Source organism: Choloepus didactylus, chromosome 13 (genome assembly GCF_015220235.1).
Source record: "Choloepus didactylus isolate mChoDid1 chromosome 13, mChoDid1.pri, whole genome shotgun sequence".
NCBI classification, from domain to species: domain Eukaryota; kingdom Metazoa; phylum Chordata; class Mammalia; order Pilosa; family Megalonychidae; genus Choloepus; species Choloepus didactylus.
This window is the reverse complement of record NC_051319.1, coordinates 77,536,604-77,557,648: the sequence shown is the minus strand read 5'-3', so window position 1 is coordinate 77,557,648 and position 21,045 is coordinate 77,536,604. Positions and strand designations below refer to the sequence as shown.

General features: G+C 40.2%; 1 long non-coding RNA gene across 1 annotated transcript in view; it reads right to left on the bottom strand.

The window, feature by feature from the left end:
- The window catches only part of LOC119507596, an 82,504-nt gene that overhangs the window by 44,634 nt on the left and 16,825 nt on the right, over window positions 1–21,045 (bottom strand). The window lies entirely within an intron of this gene.

The following is a 21,045-nucleotide window of genomic DNA, read 5'->3' as shown; positions in this document are numbered from 1 at the left end:
TATCTCATGTCACTATCCTCAAAATCCTTGGATGGCTCCCCACTGCTTCCAGGAAAATCCAAAGTCCTTCTCTTTGTGTGGCACTCAAGGCCCTATACATCCTGGTCCATTCACTCTCCTACCAATTCCCCTCATCCCCCTCCCAGGGAGCCAGCATTCTCTGCAACAGGCTCCCTGACCCTGCTTTCCCTCCTTGGCTTGTCTGGACTTTAGATGTCTGCTGAGCACAGCAGGGCACATTGAAACAGCAGCCATCCTCCCTTCAGACTCTGAGCCCTTCAATAAGAGGAATGAGGAGTTATTGCTAAATGCCCTCATAATTCGAGAGCCACGTGTGGAGCTTTAAATGAAGGGGGCTTTGTGTGGCCTGCGGATGAAAGGCGATCCGCAAGCAGATACAACACAATGGCAGTAATGTGTAAACACAGGATAGCAGGAGAGGTGGGGCTCGTGATTAATTCAAAGGAGATGATATTTCGGCTTTCTCCTTGCTTTTATCCTAGCACAGAAGAGAGAGCAGGTCTTGTAAGCACTGGGGCAAGTGCCGTGTTTCAAAGTACCTCTCAGGCTTTTCTATCCCCCATCCCCAGACAAAAGCAGAGAGATCTGTGTTGTTGTTCTTCAAAAGGTCAAGAGTGTTTTACTAATACAATTAAACTGTGTGTGTTTGGACTTTGCTCCATTTCCCATAAAGAAGCACGTACCCCAAAATAAAATAAAAAGTGACTGTGTTAACTGAAAGCAAGAGTTATTTTAGAACTGGGCCTGGAAATTGTTACCACCAGGTGCTTCAAAGTGAAAACTGACACTAGAGATCCTCTGCTTAAACATGGCAGAAGAGTCATGAAATCTGCCTGCTTCTTCCCCAAACCCTACTAAAAACAACTGTAAAGGAGTTAAAAAAAAAAAAGTTATAAACCCACAAAGTCTATGAGAATAGGAGAGGAGATAGCAGCAGACGAAAGATGTCAACACAGTTTTGGAAGGTGGGAAGCAGAGGAAGGAGTGGTGAGTCACACGGCAGCATGGAGGGAGCTGAAGCCCTGCTCCTGCGAGGGCTTCTGGGGAGACGCAGGGCCTTGCTGTGGGTGGGAGGAGTGGAGGAGTCCCAGGTGGGCGGTGGGCTTGCCACACGGTGGCCATTCCTGCACCTGGTTTTTACTCACTGGAGAATTTGAATAGGCGTGTAAGGCATGGTGGTGGTGGGGTGTGAAGTGTAGAAATGAAAATAAAGATAATAAACTGAAGTCCAGATACTGAAAGGTAAACCTCAGCCCCTTTCTCTCACCAAGCTTCCAGATGACCTAGCAGCCAGACATACTTCCCACCCTCTAGGAGGCCGAAGAACTCTTTACCACAGAAAATCAGCAGACCTACAGATACAGATATTTGGGGTCCCCAGAGGAAAAGCCAGCTCTCCAACCACAGCTATACCAGGATGTCCCCCATTAGACAAGCCCTGCCCAAGCACACCAAGCCTCCAATCATCTCTAGCATATAATTCTTAAATCTGATTAGAGATCCAAGGATCCCCAGACATTTAAGGAAAGCCCCAGGCACTATAGACAGGCTGGGGGTGGGGCAGAGAAGAACCCTGAAGTTCAGGGAAGAGAAGGAAATTTTCAAAATGCTATAAATACTGTCCTCAGGGAGAGAGAACAAGATTTACATTGCAAGGCCTATTATCATGAAAGGTCAGAACACCAGAGACAAAGAAAAGACCTTGAAAGGATCCAGAAAGAAAAAAAAGATCAATCCAGAGAAATTCTCATCGGAAATGCTGGAAGTTACTGGGGCAAGGCCTTCAGATTCTAAGTGAGAATCATTTACAGCCTGGAAGTCTAAACCATTAATCAAGAGAAATGGTACAGCTCAAATAATTTACCTCTCATGCTCCTTTTCTCAGGAAGCCCTCAAAACAGACAGGAGAATAATCCAAGAATGAGGAAGATGTGCCTGGGACAGCGCAAAGGGCAGGACAATGGGGAAGTTGACCCTGGATGACAGCTAGGTAGCAGGTCTAGGGACGAGAGACCCACTCTGAGACAGAGAATAGAGAGATTCAGGGAAAAGAAGGTTCAGATGGATTATCCGACAGGTGAGATTAGGTGGAAAATTATGTTGAGAGGACAAAAACTGAGCAAATATAAAATATGAAGCAATTGCTAACTCAAACAATGGCACATTGTAAAAGAAGAGAAATGCAACAGCCCAAAAATTTACATAGCTATCATAATGTAAACACAGAATATAGATTTAAACAAAGACACAGCACTGGGAACATGGGGGAAGGGGAAGGAGAATGCAGGTGGTAGTGAGTAAGAGAAACAAATCCTCATCTCTCAAGATGAAGAGTACAAGAAAATGGATGATGTCTAAAATTGACAAATCAACAAAATATCAATATAAGCCTATTATTTAGAAGTATGTGGGCAGGGGTTTAAAACTGGGAGAAACAGGTGAAAGAGTTTAAGTGGGTAACTCTGGGGATCAGACTGGGAGGTGGGATTGGGTAGGACAGATGACTGCTATTTTTCACTATATACTTTTTGGTTTTATTTGACTTTTTAATTTTTGGCATTTATTCATTATTTTCATAAAAGTAAAAAAGTCATTTTTAAATGAAAAATTAATCGAAGAAAATATTTTAAATTGAGAAAAACAAGATAACAAAAAGTGTTAGAAATTCATTAACTGCATGTCTGTGATTTGTTTCTGTCCTGCTGACCTTCTTCCCCACCCCTACCCACCTTTTTTTTTTTCCCCTTTCAAAGGCTTAAATCTTGACTGCAAAATGTGGTAGGGTTGCCAGATAAAATATATTTGGGAGATACACTAAAAAATTATTTATTGTTTATCTGAAATTCAAATCTAACTGGGTGTCCTATATTTTTATTAGCTAAATCTGACATCCATAAAATATGGGCTCTTCTTTCGCTAGCCCCATTTGCCAGGTCTGTGGCTAAAGGGGTAACAGAACCAGAAAGTTCTTGCTCAGTTATTATTCACAGTGCGGGAGACATACACAGAAACAGACAAACTTCCTGGTCAGATACTGGGCTGTGATTCGATATCTAGTCAAGATGTGCCTGGCTGGACGGTGAGGTGCCAAGCCCTCTCCGGCCAGTCTCTGTGAGCTCAGAACCATACTTACAGGTCCTAGCCCAGAGGCCCGCAGCAGGGTGGCCTGAAAGCCCGAGGTCTGGTCCTGCAGCAGGCCACCACCCTCCCTGGGCTGCATTCTTTCCCCTTCGGGGGTAGGGCAGGATGAGAAGTGACCTTTAGCTGAATTCTGGAGTGGGAGGGACCACACCCATGTGGCCACCTCTTCTTTTTATGGAAAAACTATCTCTTTAAGGAAATTTCTTCCACGGGTACCTATTCTTGTCTACAATGTGCTTACTGAGGTGTTTCACTGCTAGAGGATGATTTTGTTCTTGAGTTGTGGGGCGATCCTTCACCACCACGTACTAGAGATAGGAGTGTAATCATTTTCTCTCTTTTGTGCTTGGGAAACTGTTCTCTGGGGTTAATAGAATTAAGCCTAAGGAGATGAGTCCTCCTGAAAGCTAAAATCATCTCTGGAATATAATTCGGAAATACATAATCATAAATTTATATGAAGAGAAATAGTTATAATTTTGATATTTAAAAATGTGGGCGAAAGACCCAAATATAAAGCATTTTTGTTGTTTTGCTCTTAATTATTCCATATGTGAGTAGATGCTAGCCTGGTAACAGGTTCCAGAAACTCAATTGCGATTAAGATGAAGATTAGCCACAGTGTAAGAAAGGAATAAGTTTCGTTTTCACATAGAGACAGCATGGAATAAGGGAAATGGAGGCAAAACCAGTTTAAACAAGCCCCAGACAAAGAGAAGAGAGAATCTGCCTGATGTAAAGAGACATGAGGTAGTATCAGAGGTGGGAACTCACAGCAAAAAAATAAAAATTTGGGGGGGGGGGCATTGGCTAATCACTTCAAAATCTCAATAATAAGCTAGTTGGCTCTCTGAGATTGGCTGTACAAATTAAAATCTCAAAAGATGAATTAGTTAGTGTTCTCGGATAGGCTGTAACCTCTGTAGTACCCAGTCAATGGGGAAACAGGGGAGGGACTTGCGAATTAGGAGTAGGAGATTTAAACATCGCCATTCTCTTCCTCTGGCGCGCCAGCCTTCCGCGTGTTTGGCTGGACGCCCCATCTTGCAAGATCGTAAATAAATTCTTTTCTCCTCCAGAACCGAGAGAGCGTTTATTCCCTTACAGGTACCACTTTACTTCCGACAACTTGGGGGCTCGTCCGGGATCCAAAGCTTCGGAGGGGGACCCCCGAGGTGGACAAAGGGAAGGCGCGCCCCGCTGATTGAGCGGTCTCGGACTCCGCCATTGGGGGCCCATCTCCGGCAGCTAAAGGGCCCGAGACCAGATGCTTGGATCTGCCGGTTGTGGATGAGAAAAGGGGGAAAAAGAAAAGGCCTGCCTCTGGTTAACCAGGCAACTCCGTGCACGGACCAAGGTAAGGAAAGAAATATTATATTACCTTGGTGGTTAAAGCATTCTGAAAGTCTGGGGCTGATCCTGAGGGAAAGATGCCCAAACAAGACTCAGAATGGGGACATTCTGATGAGCCTAGAGCTGATCCTAAGGGAAAGATGCTCAGGCAAGACTCAGAATGGGGAATAGAGGCAGTCAGCCGGCTGGGAATAAAGGGAAGGGGGTACCTTTAGGGTCCCCGGGGAACATTCCTCTAAATAATCCATTGGGAAACATGTTAAAACATTGGGCTAAAAGTAATTGAACCAAGGGAAAGGGTAAAAGAAAATGATCAAATATTATTGTTATGTTTAGACAAAAAAAAAAAAAAAAGTCATTTTGCTGCCAAATATATTCTGGCCAAAATATAAGGCAGATAAGAGTTGGCTTTGTGCTGACCTCGTGTGTCATGTTAATAAAAATAAACCTTTTTCCAAGGCAGAATTGAACTGTGCTATGTGGTGGCTGCAGGGAAAAAAGAAACTAAAACCTGGGATAAGCATTCCCCCATCTTATGGTTTCCCCTCCCCCACCGGGGCGGGAACCATTAAAGCCTGGGGTTTTGGTGGAAGCAGTCTATGCCCCCAGGCAATTGGAGAGCCAGTTAATGCTGACTGCTCCAGTAATTACAACCCACCAAAAGTTAAGAAAAAAAAAAAAATGGAGAGATTTCCAAAAGTTTCTGTTTCTAAAGGCTCTTAAAGAAAGAAAGGTAAGAATCATTAATAAAAAGCCTAGCAAGGCTAGCTGAATAACAATTAACTTGATTCTTAAACTCTGGTTTATGTAAATATCCCTTTCTTGGGAGAAGAAAGGGAAATGGGAAAGAGGGCGGCTATGAGAGAAAGACAGAGACTGCATCCACCTAAAATAAAATTGGCTGTACCCATATCCCCAAAGAACGATGAAAGTTGAGGTCTGAAGTCAAGTGGTCTCAGGCTGGGAGAGTGGAGTGGCCCACATGCATGAAAAGGGTGAGTTTGCCCTGGGGGTTGAGGGTGGGCCTTCCCTCTCAATGCTCTAGAAAAGTTTTGCCGCCTCAGGACCCAGAGGGTGGAGCACATTCCCAGGGGAATGTGAAAAGCCTGGCTGCCACTCCACTGTTCAGAGAAGGTAGAGCCTTTACCCCGAAGAGGCAGAGTCTGGGTGGCACCCCGATGTTTAAGAAGGGTGGGGCCAAAAAGGTAATCTCTCCAACATCACCCCAGACTTTGAAAAGAAAAGGGCTGCCACAAAAACCTCTAAAAAGGGTTGGACTCCCACTCCCTCAAGCCCCAAGAATACAATGTCATTCTGTTAATAACTCAGACTTTAAAAGGTCAGTTATATAAAGGAATTTTAGCCTAATATTCAGAGAAGATCCAAAAATCGATGAATGGCTGAATAAGCCATTAGAGGAAATATTCAGAGAATAAACAAGCCAGGGAGGAAACAGACAAAAGTGAGATAGAGAAGTAATTGGAGCAGTTTAAAAAAACAAAAAGGAGGAAGGAAATTTGTAGCATGGGGTTTGTGTGATTCTCTATTCATATACTTATGTGGGGCTAAACAGGTATTAATAAATACATTTACATATTTTAGTGTGCTGTGTAATTAAGTCTAAAGCATGTGGAAGCTACATTTAAAGTCCCTTAATGTGTGTATCAGGGTATATAGAAAGTTATATGCACATTTTTTAGGACTGTATTTGGATGCATTCTGAGAGTTAAAACTTCATGAATCTAATGGGAGTTTAAGTTGTATGTTTACACAGGGATGTGGGATAGTTGTATTTGTATGTAATAAAAGCATGTAATACAATTACGTAGGAGTCTTTCAAACTGTGAAAGTTTGTCAGTGTGTAATTTAAAGCTTGGCAAAAATTTCCTGTGTACTCATCTATAGTAAACTGAAGCTATTTCTTTGTGTCTTTATAGCGTATACTAGTTTGTGTGTACTCTAAAGCTGGGCAATTGTGTGCAGTTTCACAATAGTGTGAAAAATGAAAAAAAAAAAGGTGAGAAAAACTGTGTAAAAGTTTTCTATGTATGTGTAACAGTAGTGTATTGGCTATACATGCTTGTAAATGGGAATGTATGTCTGTTTCGTATGGTTATGAGTGTGTATATAAGTTATATGTGTCTGTATTCCAGATATATGAGACTGTGTATTCTTGTAAAAAGCAGAATAATTTTTCTGATATATTCTGGGCAAAAGCAAAAGGTCCATACTCAAAGTGCAAGTAAATGTTCCTATAAAAGGGTTTAAGGTTCACTAAAGCTGAATTAAACAAACTTAGAACAGTGAATGGTTCATATCTCTTCCCAGGTCTCCATTTGGTAATGCCAGGTTGCTATCTTAACATTAAGTCTAATAGGAATAAAGACACCACATATATTGTCAAATACTACACACCAAGGCTTGTCCTCCTCTCCCTGAAGAGTGGGTTTTTACTCATCTAACAGCAAAACTTGTGTGTATGTTCAAGGTATGCATATATGTGAATCACGTATATTCAAGCATCACTAAACTAGGTGTACTAAAAACTGAATTTTAATTTAGCATTTAAGAGTGGTAAGCCTTTTTGTGTTCATTAATCTTAGGTTATTGTAAATTATTGTTGTCCTTTAGTCTAATTGTTCTAGCCTGAAATGTTGGTAAGTTCTTGCTGCTCTTCATGCACATGACTTCAGGAGTGTCTGTACCTAAAGCAGGTATTAGCAGTTTTACACTAGGGGAGTCATTAGAGGGGTGCAAGCCATGTGTAATTTAGTACTTAGGCAATTACAAGGTGTAGGCCTTTGGTTTTTGGTTTGCCTTTCCCCAGGAGGACTGGAGAGCTCCCCTCCCTAGACACAAAAGATCTTTTTCTTAAGAATTATATACTGGCCTTGTCTTCTACTTTATCATCTCTCAGGCACCGTGGACTGCTGGCTCAAACCCTGCCTCTTGAATTTGCTGCCCATTGACATCAGCCTGGCAGCTGGGTTCTGATCCAGTCGTGGAAAGAATCCAAACTTCAACCGATCTGGGAAGGACCCTATCAAGTCTTGCTGACAACTAAGACGGCAGTCCGAACGGCAGAAAAAGGCTGGACTCATTACACACGAGTGAAGGGACCGGTGCCTGAACCAGACGATAAGTATCCAGCAACTCAACCTGAATCCTGGAAAGTGACTCCTACCTCAGATCCCCTAAGGATCACTTTAAATAGGCAACAGTTAAAGGAACATATTAGAAGGGAGAAAGGGCTGGATTAAACCCTATGTTTGCATTGTGCTCTGTGTATAGCTTAATGATGAAATTGCTTATGCTGATCATAATGTTCTATATTCAAGGAGTAACAGGTTCTGCTAAGCTGGTTATAAGTGTAGTCAAAGGCTTAAAGTCTCAAACTGTACAATTTGATGTTTGTCAAGTAATGAGCTGTAAAAATCTAAAACGTCAGCAACAACTGAGAAAGGAATATAAGCATTTATGTAAGCAGACTGTTCAAATAGAAAGCAAGATTGTTGGGGGGCAAACATTTGAGAGTATAACTTATGAGACACCTAACCCCTGTTATCCTTGGAACACTGCTTGGTAGACCACACAGTATGAGGGATGGGTCTTAACCCAGGTTGGAGAAAAAACCATTAAGGGAAACTTGGCTGGAATTTAACTCTCCAGTACAAATTGACCCCAAGGTCATTAGAATACTTAAGGCCAAAGACTTAAAGCAAACCACAGAAATAGAGACAGGTTATGGAAATACAAATGCCTGGGTAGAATGGGGCAAACATACCACCCAGAGTCTAAACAGCAGTAACTGTTTGCTTGTGCAACCAAACAACCCACTGTTCAGATTATGCCCTTCCCCTTGGGGATGAAAAAGCATGAAGGTGAGTTTAAATGTATAACACTCCTCTTTCAAAATGCTACTCCTGGTGAAAGTTGTAGTACGTTGTCCTCCCTTTTCCCTCCAGTCCAGGAGGGAAGTGTCAAAGCCATACCAGCGTCTCACCTTGGTCCCGGAAACCACTCTGCCTGTCTCTCCAGATGGGAAGAAGGGCTCCAGGATCTTGGTACCATGGCTTTGTGTACACAGGTGTGGAATGTGAGCAAGGATAGTACTGGCAACTTCTCCAGCCTAACTATACCCCGAGCAGACCTCTGGTGGTACTGTGGGGAGGGCATCCTCTGGCCAACACTACCTGAAAGGTGGGAAGGAACCTGTGCTCTGGTTCAATTGGCTATCTCATTTACCCTGGCATTTGAAAGTAATAAAGTACCAACCCAAGGCAAAGTAGAAAAGAAAAATGTACAAAGTGTACCTAGTTCCTTCAATAAAAAAAATGTTTGTAGATAGTATAGGGGTTCCCCAGAAAGTTCCTAATGAGTTTAAAGCTAGAAATCAATTAGCTGCAGAATTTAAATCATCCTTATTCTGGTGGGTCACCATCAATAAAAATGTCAATCATCAGCTAAAATTTATCAACTATACCAGGAATGTCATTAAAAAAAATAGCAGAACAGTTAGATGCCACTAGCCGAATGGCATGGGAGAACAGAATGGCCCTAAACATAATGCTAACTGAAAAAGGAGGCATCTGTGCTATAGTTGGGGGAAATTGTCGCACATTCATCCCCAATAATACTGCACCTAATGGAACTATCACCAAAGCCCTACAAGGCTTAACAGCCTTATTTCAGAAACTAGAAAAGAATTCTAGCATTAACACCCACTCATAGAATGGTTGGAAAATTGGTTCGAGAAATGGAAAGGAATTGCAACATCTATTTTAATTTTCCTTATCATTCCAGCCAAAATGTTTATAACAGCTGGGTGCTACATAATCCCGTGTGCTCAAAGGCTAGTTCAAAAAGCCATCAAAACCACTAGAATCAAAAATAAGAAAGATCCCTATGATGAGGAATGTAAAAAAGCCCTTAGCAAATTTGAGAATCTAAAATGTGAAAACTAAAAGTGTTTAAAAAAAAAAAGAGGAGGGAATCTGTAAGAAAGGAATAAGTTTCGTTTTCACATAGAGACAGCATGGAATAAGGGAAATGGAGGCAAAACCAGTTTAAACAAGCCCCAGACAAAGAGAAGAGAGAATCTGCCTGATGTAAAGAGACATGAGGTAGTATCAGAGGCGGGAACTCACAGCAAAAAAATAAAAATTTGGGGGGGGGGCATTGGCTAATCAGTTCAAAATCTCAATAATAAGCTAGTTGGCTCTCTGAGATTGGCTGTACAAATTAAAATCTCAAAAGATGAATTAGTTAGTGTTCTCGGATAGGCTGTAACCTCTGTAGTACCCAGTCAATGGGGAAACAGGGGAGGGACTTGCGAATTAGGAGTAGGAGATTTAAACATCGCCATTCTCTTCCTCTGGTGCGCCAGCCTTCCGCGTGTTTGGCTGGACGCCCCATCTTGCAAGATCGTAAATAAATTCTTTTCTCCTCCAGAACCGAGAGAGCGTTTATTCCCTTACAGGTACCACTTTACTTCCGACAACAGGGTCTCATTCTACGATAATAGTAGTCAGAATAACAAGTGATTTTGCTTTTCTAAAAACAAAGGCTATGGTCATATATTTAAAAGATAATTATAGAAGATTTAATTATGAATCTAGTTAATCATGAATTCATTCATTTGAACTATCCCAATGATGGCGAGCTCAGTTCTACCCAAGGACGTCTTTTTATATTTTTCAGACACCTCTAATTGTTTCAAATTGTTTCATTTAAAGATGAAATCTGGCTTTATATAGTTCTCCCACTTTGGCCCTATGCCTGTCTTGAAAAGCAACGAAGAACAAACCATCTTCTACAAAACAGTCCTTCCAAGATCTGAAGACAGTTACAGGGCCTCTCCAACTGTGTCCTCTGCCCCTCATGTAACTTGGTTTCCAGTCCCCTCCTCTATCACTCTCCCTGTGAGCACTTTAGTTATTGATGCCCAGCTTAAATAAAGGTGCTCAGACAGAAGCATTAGTTCTCCTGGGGTGGCCAGGCATACAGAATAGCAGAGAACTGAAACTTCCTGTGATCTGAACGATGAACGTCTGTTCAGTAAAGTAAAAGCAGCCACTAGGCGGCTGTTATAAGAACACCAATTTTAAGCTTTCTGGCAGGGAGAAGACTCATCTAATTCAATAGAAAAAATTATGCTTACATTTACAACAGGCTATAATATTCATGCATTTTGATAGAGAAATGCCATCTTACGTGAATACAGATAATGGATTAACAGACAAACTTGCAAGACAAACTAACCTGATTTTAATTATTACTACCTTTGCAGTAAAGTAGCAGGGTAACTTCCCGCAGCAGGAAGCCTTTGGGGAATGTAATTTCCATTGCCTTATGATGTTAATTGAGGCAATTATCATAAGTAGACTAAAAAAAGTTTTGCATATTATTTGTCCTTGGGAGAGCAGTGTGCTTGTTGGAGAGTCAGGATGCAGGAATATTCCTAGGAGAGGAATATTCAGAATTTAGATACTTCTTTAATAGTCGTAGATCCCAAAATTGGAAAGCTTTTAACATTTCACAGCCTTTGGCTGGAAAACCTTGCTCTGCAGAAGCTGGGAAGCAAGCTTGAAGAGTTCAAGACTGAAACCTAAGAGCTCAGTCCACTTAATATTTTTTAATGCACGTGCATTTTCAGCTTTTACAAGTCAGAATGAGCAATAAATAAAATTGTTTTCCCAGTTCATTTGGCTATTTTAGAATCGTTTTATCATGTATGGAGGAAAAATAGCTTTTTTTCCCCTTGGCACTTCAGGACCACCATGAATTTAAGTTACTTGCTGAACATGTCCATGGTGGGAAGAAAAAGTTAAGCCTGGGGTCCTTGACTCAGCATTCCCATCTGTCAATTCCAGGTCACCTGTTGGATTGACACCCCTCCCCCCCACACACACACCCACACATACCTTTACATGGATCAAATCAGAACAGAAGAGCTGAAAGTGCTGGAGGGTAAATAAGGACTAGCTGTTTTTCCAGCCCCCTGTCTCCATGCCAGGGCCTCTGGGCCTGGGCTTCTACAGAACAGCAGCCACAAAGCAGGTGGCTGCTGGGAGAGAGGTTTTGCCCAAGAGAATGTGGAAGTTCAAAAATATAGGAGAAGTATTTGCAGTAACTATTTACAGTCTTTAAAGAGTAATTCCGCAGCCAGTAGGTATGGAAACTTAAGTATGGAGGGTAAATTGGCAACACATAGTAAAAGCATTAAAGTGTGTGTGCCCTGTTGAACTAGGAATTTATTAGAAAGAAAAAATATCAGGGATGTCTGCAGAATTTTGGTTGAGGATCAGTCATAGTGGCATTCATTAAAATTCTTTATTATAATTTAAAAATATGAAAATGTTCCATTTCAGAAGGAAGCACTCTAATTCTGAATCCTCCCACATTCCAACAATGACAACAACAAACCCGCAACTATTGTTTGGGGAAACCAGGAGAAAACTGCAACCTCCAAATTGTTAACAGCTGCCAAAGGTAGAGCAGAGGAGGAAACCTGGGGAAGAACCTTGAGTGAGGAGGGGATTTAGAAGCTCAGAGAGCTCAAAAATCTCCAGCAATTATTTCCTTCCAGAAGGGGAGGACCCCACCCTGAGAGGGAACTGCTGAGGGCAGGGCCTAAATTGAACAAAGCAAGATTGCTAGGGGAAATGGAGAGGAGTCTTGTGAAGAGCTGGGAAAAAATGAAACTTTTATAAGTGGTACATCATCTTAGAAAACAAGGGCCACAAAGAAATCTGGGAAACATAGTGGACAAAGCTCTCCTTGAACAGGCTGGGCTGTGAAATCCAGAGGAGAGGTGATGCTTCACAAGGGCCATGTTTGAGGTCCTTCGCTGTGGCAACAGAGAGAGCCACCCTGGCCCCGCCTCACCACCCTCCACCACTTCTCTTGGGCAACAATCACTACCACAAACAGTGGAGCAGCACACCCACAAGACATTCAAAGGAAGAAAAGTGTGGCTCAAGGTTCTATCCAGCCAAATTGATCTTTCAAGTATAAACCTATAGACAAAAATCTTAAAACCTGGAAGAAATTAGGGAATACTGTCATGAACCCTTTCTGAGGAAACTGCTAGGATCATGACCAGCACCATCAGCAGCATCTGGGAGCTTGTTAGAAATGCATTCTCAGGCCTCATCATCTCAGGCCCTCTGAATCAAAGCTCTGCATTTTAACAAGACCCTCAGGAGAAATGTATGCACATTAAATTTTGAGAAGAACTGTACTAGGGAACAAGCTTCAGCCATCCTAGACATGACTGAGCAAATCAAGGTAAAAGGATCTTCCTTGGCCATTGAATGTATTCAACTGTAGAACTAAGATGAAAACAAATGTAGAGATTGGGGCAACAGATAAGAGTGCAAACATTATATGCACCAATATCGTAAAATTTTCCCAGAGCTTATTAAAAAAATGGAAGAAGTGGAGAAAAGGAAAGAGTTAGAAGGAGCTCACTGATTTCGTCAAATTGACACAAAGGACTGTATTTACAGCTTCCAAATCAAATAGAAATTTAAGCATATTAATATAAAAACAAATTATTGTAGGCTTTAGCATTAAGAAGTACTCCTTTTTACGTTGTTTAAAACTTTTTGTCCTGAATTCTATGCTGGATATTAAGATTTTTTTAAATGCATTTTTTTGAGATATATTCACATAACATACAATCCTTCAAAGTATACAATCAGTTGTTCATAGTATCATCATTTAGTTTGTGCATTTGTCACCACAATCAATCTTTGAACATTTTCATTACTCAAAAAACATAAAATAAAGATTAGAATAAAAAAGAACCTCCAAAACATTCCATTCCCTTCCTCTCCACATTGTTCATTTACTTTTTTTCACACTCATTCATTGTTTTTTTTAACTTTATCATAAAATTAAAAAACAAACAATAAAAAAAATTTCAAACAAAACCAAAACAAAAGAATAAGAAAAAACATATAACCTAAAATAACTACATTGCTTCCAACATGTTCCTATCCTACCCCAAGAAAATAAACAGACTATAACCCAACAGAGGAATAAGAAAAATAAATAGCCTAAAATAACTACATTTCTGCGAACTTGTTCCTACCATACCCCCCAGAAATTAACAAACCATAGTCATTCCTGAGCATTCCCAGAACATTAAGCTTACCCTCCATAACTTATCTGTTCTTATTAGATTATCATTCCCCCTTCACAATTCACTGTCTATTGCTAGGTCCCCTACATTCTACAATATAAACCATTTATTTTACATTTTTTACAGTGTTCATATTAGTGGTAACAAACAATATCTCTCTTTTTGTGCCTGGCTTATTTCGTTCAGCATTATGTCTTCAAGGTTCATCCACGTTGTCAAATGTTTCACGACTTCATTCCTGCTTACTGCCACGTGGTATTCCATCGGGTGTATATACCACATTTTGTTTATCCAATCATCTGCTGAAGGACATTTGTATTGTTTCCATGTCTTGGCAATTGTGAACAATGCTGCTATGAACATCAGTGTGCAAATATCTGTTCATGTCACTGCTTTCAGATCTTCTGGGTATATGCCGAGAAGTGAAATTGCTGGATTGAAGGGTAGCTCTATATCTAGTTTTCTAAGGAACCGCCAGACTGTCTTCCAGAGTGGCTGTACCATTATACAGTCCCACCAACAATGAATAAGAGTTCCAATTTCTCCACATCCTCTCCAGCATTTGTAGTTTCCTGTTTCTTTAAGGGTAGCCAATCTAATTGGTGTGAGATAATATCTCATTGTGGTCTTAATTTGCATCTCCCAAATAGCTAGTGAAGATGAACATTTTTTCAAGTGTTTTTTGACCATTTGTATTTCCTTTTCATATCTTTTGCCCATTTTATAATTAGGATGTCTGTACTATTGTCATTGAGTTGTAGGATTTCTTTAAATACGCAAGATATCAGTCTTTTGTCAGATATGTGGCTTCCAAATATTTTTTCCCATTGAGTTGGCTGCCTCTTCACCTTTTTGACAAATTCCTTTGAGGGACAGAAGCTTTTAAGTTTGAGGAGTTCCCATTTCTGTATTTTGTCTTTTGTTGCTTGTGCTTTGGGTGTAAGGTCCAAGAGTGACCTCCTAATATTAGGTCTTGAAGATGTTTCCCTACATTATCTTCTAGGAGTTTTATGGTACTGTCTCTCATTTTGAGGTCTTTAATCCATTTTGAGTTAATCTTCGTGAAGAGTGTGAGGTAGGGGTCCTATTTCATTCTTTTAGATATGGATGTCCAGCTCTCCCAGCCCCATTTGTTGAATAGACTGTTACGTCCCAATTCAGTGGTTTTGGGGGCCTTATCAAAGATCAGTCAACGATAGATCTGGGGGTCTATCTCTGAATTCTCAATTCGATTCCACTGATCAGGATAGACATATTGATCAAGATAGACAAATGCCAGTACCATGCTGTTTTGACTACTGTAGTTTTAATAAGCTTCAAAGTAAGAAAATATAAGTCCTCCTGCTTTGTTTTCTTTTTTGGAATGTTTTTAGCAATTTGAGACATCTTTCCCTTCCAAATAAATTTGATAACTAGCTTTCCCAAATCTGCAAAGTAGGTGTTTGGAATTTTGATTGAAATTGCATTGAATCTGTAGATGAGTTTGGGTAGAATTGACATCTTAATGACATTTAGCCTACCTATCCATGAACATGGAATATTTTTCCATCTTTTTAGGTTCCCTTCTATTTCTTTTAGTAAAGTTATGTAGTTTTCTATGTATAGGTCTTTTACATCCTTGGTTAAGTTTATTCCTAGGTACTTGATTTTTTTAGTTGCTGTTGAGAATGGAATCTTTTTCTTGAGTGTTTCTTCAGTTAGGTCATTTCTAGTGTAAAGGAACATTACTGACTTACGTGCATTAATCTTGTATGCTAAATTTGTTTATTAGCTCAAGTACCTGTGTCATTGATTTCTCAGGGTTTTCCAGATATAAGATCATATCATCTGCAAATAATGACAGTTTCACTTTCTCCTTTCCAATTTGGATGCCTTTTATTTCTTTGTCTTGCTGGGTTGCTCTGGCTAGCACTTCTAGCACAATGTTGAATAACAGTGGTGACAGTGGACATCCTTGTCTCTTTCCTGATCTTAAAGGGCAGGCTTTCATTCTCTTGCCGTTGAGAACTATGCTGGCTGTGGGTTTTTCATATATACCCTTTATCATACTGAGGAAGTTTCCTTCAATTCCTAACTTTTGAAGTGTTTTTATCAAAAAAGGATGCTGGATTTTGTCGAATGCTTTTTCAGCATCTATTGAGATGATCATTTGATTTTTCCCTTTTGATTTGTTAATGTGTTGTATTACTATTCTGGTTTGCTAATGCTGCCCTTTTGCAAAACGCCAGAAATGGATTGGATTTTATAAAGGGGGGTTATTTAGTTACACAGTTACTGTCTTAAGGCCATAAAGTATCCAAGGTAACACATCAACAAAGGGTAACTTCACTGAAGGATGGCCGATGGTGTCCGGAAAACCTCTGTTAGCTGGGAAGACACATGGCTGGCATTTGCTCCAGAGTTCTAGTTTCAAAATGGTTTTCTCCCAAGACGTTCCTCTCTTGGTTTCAGCTTCTCTCCAAAATGTCACTCTCAGTTGCTCTTGGGGAGTTTGTCCTCTCTTAACTTCTCTGGAGCAAAATTCTGCTTTCAAAGGCCATCTCCAAAATGTCTCTGTAAGCTTCGGCTCCTCTCTCAGCTTCCATGCATTCTTCAAAGTGTCCCTCTTGGCTGTAGCAAGTTTGCTCCTTCTGTCTGAGCTTATATAGTGCTCTAGTAAACTAATCAAGGCCCACACAGAATGAGTGGGGCCATATATCCATGGAAATTATCCAATCAGAGTTATCACATACAGTTGGGTGGGTCACAGCTCCATGGAAACACTCAAAAAATTACAATCTAATCAACACCAATATTTCTGCCCACACAAGATTTCATCAAAGATAATGGCGTTTTGGGTGACACAATACATTCAAACTGGCACAATTACGTTGATTGATTTTCTTATGTTGAACCATCCTTGCATGCCTGGAATGAACCCCACTTGGTCATGATGTATGATTTTTTTAATGTGTCTCTGGATTCAATTTGCAAGTATTTTGTTGAGAATTTTTGCATCTATATTCATTAGGGAGATTAGCCTATAGTTTTCCTTTCTTGTAGAATGATGTTAGCTTCATAAAATGAGCTAGGTAGTGTTCCATTTTCTTCAATGTTTTGAAAGAGTTTAAGTAAGATTGGTGTCAGTTCTTTTTTGGAAAGTTTGGTAGAATTCCCCATGAAGCCATCTGGCCCTGGGCATTTATGTGTGGGAGGCTTTTTGATGACTGATTGGATCTCTTTTCTTGTGATTGGTTTGCTGAAATCATATATTTCTTCACTGGTGAGTCTAGGTTGTTCATGTGTTTCCAGGAAATTCTCCATTTCCTCTACATTATCTAGTTTGTTGGCATACAGTTGTTCATAGTATCCTCTTATAATTTTTTAAAGTTACTTCAGTATCCACAGTAATGTCCCCCCTCTCATTTATTATTTTGTTTATTTGGGTCTTCTTTGATTTTGTCAGTCTAGCTGGGGTTTTGTCAATCTTGTTGATCTTCTCAAAAGCCAACTTTGGGTTTTATTTATTCTCTCTCTCTCTTTTTCTCTTTGTTCTCTATGTTATTTATTTATGCTTTAATCCTTGTAATTTCTTTTCTTCTACTTGGTTTAGAATTAGTTAACTGTTCATGTTCTAGCTTCTTCAGTTGTTCCATTAGTTCTTTGATTTTAGCTCTTTCTTCCTTTGTAATGTTTGCATTTAGAGCTATATATTTCCCCCTTAATGCTGCCTTCACTGCATCCCATAAGTTTTGATATGTTGTGTTCTCACTTTCATTCATCTCTATATATTTAGCAATTTCTCTTGCTATTTTTTCTTTAACCCATTGATTGTTTGGGAGTGTGTTGTTTTGGCCTCCAGATATTTGTGAATGTTCTAAGTCTCTGATGGTTATTGACCTCTAATTGTAGTCCATTATGATCAGATAATGTGCTTTGAATAATTTCAATCTTTTTTAAATTTATCAAGGCTTGTTTTATGGCCCAGCATATAATCTATTCTGGAGAAAGTTCCATGAGCACTTGTGAAGAATGTGTATCCTGGTGATTTGGGATGTAATGGTCTATATATATCTGTTTAGTCAAATTCATTTATCACACTGTTTAGGTTTTCAATTTTCTTATTGGTCCTCTGGTTGATCTATCTATAGCAGAGAGTGATGTATTGAAGTCTCCCATAATTATTCTGAAGGCACATCTATTAGTGCCTTCAGTTTTGCAAATGTTTGTCTCGTGTACTTTGGTGCACCTTAATTGGGTGCATAGACATTTATGATTATTTCTTCTTGTTGAATTGTTCATATTCTTGGTATATAGTAACCTTCTTTGTCTCTTATAACATCCATGCATTTATAGTCTATTTTATCTGAGATTAATATTGCTACTCCTGCTTTTTTTTGGGTCTAGCTTGCATGAAACATTTTTTTTCCATCCTTTCACTTTCAATTTCTTCGTGTCCCTGTGTCTAAGACGAGTCTCTTGTAAGCAACATATTGATGGTTCATATTTTTTAATCTATTCTTCCAATCTATATCTTTTAATTGGGGAGTTCAAATCTTTCACATTCAATGTTATTACTGTGAAGGCATTTCTTGAATCAGCCATCCTATCCTTTGGTTTTTGTTTGTCAGATATATTTTTCCCCCTCTCTATTTATTTCCTTTAACATACCCTTACTAAATTTCTTTAGTTCTGAACTGTTCTCCATACCTTCCTCTCCTTTCTTTGTTTCTCTGCCAGTAGGGCTTCCCTTAGTATCTCTTGCTAGCAAATTCTCTCAGCATTTGTTTGTCTGTGAAGATTTTAAGTTCTCCCTCAAATTTGAAGGAGAGCTTTGCTGGATAAAGAATTCTTGGTTGGCAATTTTTCTCTTTCAGAATTTTGAATATGTCATACCATTGTCTTCTCACCTCTGTGGTGGCCACTGAGTAGTCACTACTTAGTCTTATGTTGTTTTTCTTGTATATGGTGAATTGCTTCTCTCTTGCTGCTTTCAGAACTTGCTCCTTCTCTTCAACATTTGACAATCTGATAGAATATGTCTTGGAGTGGGTTTATTTGGATTTATTCTGTTTGGAGATTGTTGGGCACCTATGATTTGTAGACTTATGTTGTTTAGAAGAGCTAGGAAGTTTTTCCCAACAATTTCTTTGAATACTCTTCCTAGACCTTTACTATTTTATTCCCCTTCTGGATCACTAATGATTCTTATATTTGTGTGCTTTATGTTGTCCATCATATAGCTGAGATCCATTTCAAATTTTTTATTTTTTTCTCAATTCTTTCTTTCGTACTTTCACTTTCAAGCCTGCACTCTCCCTGCTCACTTATTCTTTCCTCATATTCCTCTAGGCTAGTATTGTATGTATCCAGAATGTTTTTAATTTGATCAACAGTTTCTTTTATTTCCATAAGATCATCTATTTTTTTATTTACTCTTGTAAATTCTTCTTTATGCTCTTGTAGGGTCTTCTTCATGTCTTTTATATCCTGAGCCATGGTCTTGTTGTTTATGATTACCTCTTTGACTAATTGCTCCAAGTTCTGTGTCTCCTCTGGTTTTTTTATTTTGGCATTTTGGTTATCCATATCTTCTGGTTTCTTCATATGCTTTAATATTTTCTGGTTTTTTTTTTTTTTTTTTTTTTTTTTTTTTTTTTTTTTTTTTTTGCCTCTTGGCATTTCCTTACCTTGCTTGATAGGGTTCTGTTAGGATATGCAAGCTTATTTGAACAATTATCTATAATCTGTCAGAGGTACAACTTGGTGGAGTGCACTTTCCCTGACTTACCAGCAGATGACACCCCCAAGCTGCCTATTGCCCTGAAGCCAATTCTCTCTAAATTCATCTTTGTGGAGATTGGGGGTCCAAACCTTGTGGGAGTCCAATTAGTGTACCAAATTTCCATGTGCAGTGGGGGCTGCCAGCCTGGAGGGTGAGGGGTGTGCCCTGTGCTGTTAGGCAGGGGAGATGGCTTTAAGACTCAGAACTCCCAGCCTTTCCTGGAGTCTTAAAGATGTTGCATGAGTCCAACCGGTCAGTTCAGATTCCCTATAGTCTGTCTCTGCCGCAGGCCTACAAGTCCCTGGGATTGGTGTAGGGCCCTTGGGACTTACGTGCGGGAACCTGTCTCTAAGCCATGCAGTCTGCTGGCCTCCATGGAGGAAGACTGTGCAACATCACAGGCAAGCAGAATCCCCAAGGGAAGCTCTCGCCTGCGGCGCTGCACAAGGGCATTTTCCGGCTCGCTGAAAAGATGGCTGTACGGGGGCCTGGTAACGTTCCACTTCTGTGGCCCTCTGTCTGCAACAGTAGGCTGTTCCTAGCTCTGGGACAATTAGCTGTGGGTGTGTGAAAGGCTATTGCCCATGCCAGATACTGAGGCAGGTGCCCAAGGCATGGAAGGCACTCCCTACTGTGCTGAACTGCATGGCTCTCTTTGCCGGATCTGCAGCTGCTTTTGGGGTTTTTAAACTAACTTGCTTCCAAATGCTGACCCCAGTTTTCTCCCCACCATGGCATGGCTGCTGTTTTCCCAGCAGCCTCATTCACTCGATTCCGAATGCAGACTCTCGGTTTCACCAAGTGCACAGTCACTGTGGATGTAGTGGACCTTGTCTAGCCAGTACAACCCTGGAACTGCTATGCTGGAGCAGTTTCTGTCTTTTATCTAGTGTTTTTCATGGAGAAGTATTTTGCTCTGCCTCTCCTAATCCTCCATCTTGGATTCTCCTTTATTAAGATTCTTAATGTTTGTATTTCCCCAGTGTGCTGGTTTGAAGCTGTTATGTACCCTAGAAAAGGCCATGTTCTTTTAATACATTCCTGTTTGTGCAGACTATTGTAGGTGGGACCTTCTGATTATTTCATGAGAAGTTGCCCCCCCCCAAGGTGGGTCTTAATCCTTTTACTGGAGTCCTTTTAAGAGGTGAAATTAAGAGAAGCTCATAGAGAGAAGCCCCAGAGAAGCTGAGACACAAAGACAGACCCACAGAAGCTGAGAGAGGAAGCCACTGAAGCCGGAAGCTGAAAGCAATGAAACCCAGGTGAGAAGGACCAGGAGATGCCAGCCATGTGCCTTCCCACATGACAGAGGTGTCCCAGATGCCAGCAGCATTTCTTTGGTGTCCAGGTATTATCCTGTTGATTCCTTGAGTTGGACATTTTCACAGCCTAAGAACTATAAATTGTATGTTAATAAATCCCCATTGTAAAAGTGAACCCATTTATGGTATACTGCATTCCAGCAGCTTTACCAAACTGAAACACCTGGTATGCCTTTCTTTGCTTATCCTTTCATTATTAATCTTTCTGAATCCCTTTGTCTTCAATGTATACAGGCAACAGTTGGATTGAGCTTTGTGAACTACTTTGAAAATATTTTTAAAATAGATGAGTTGTC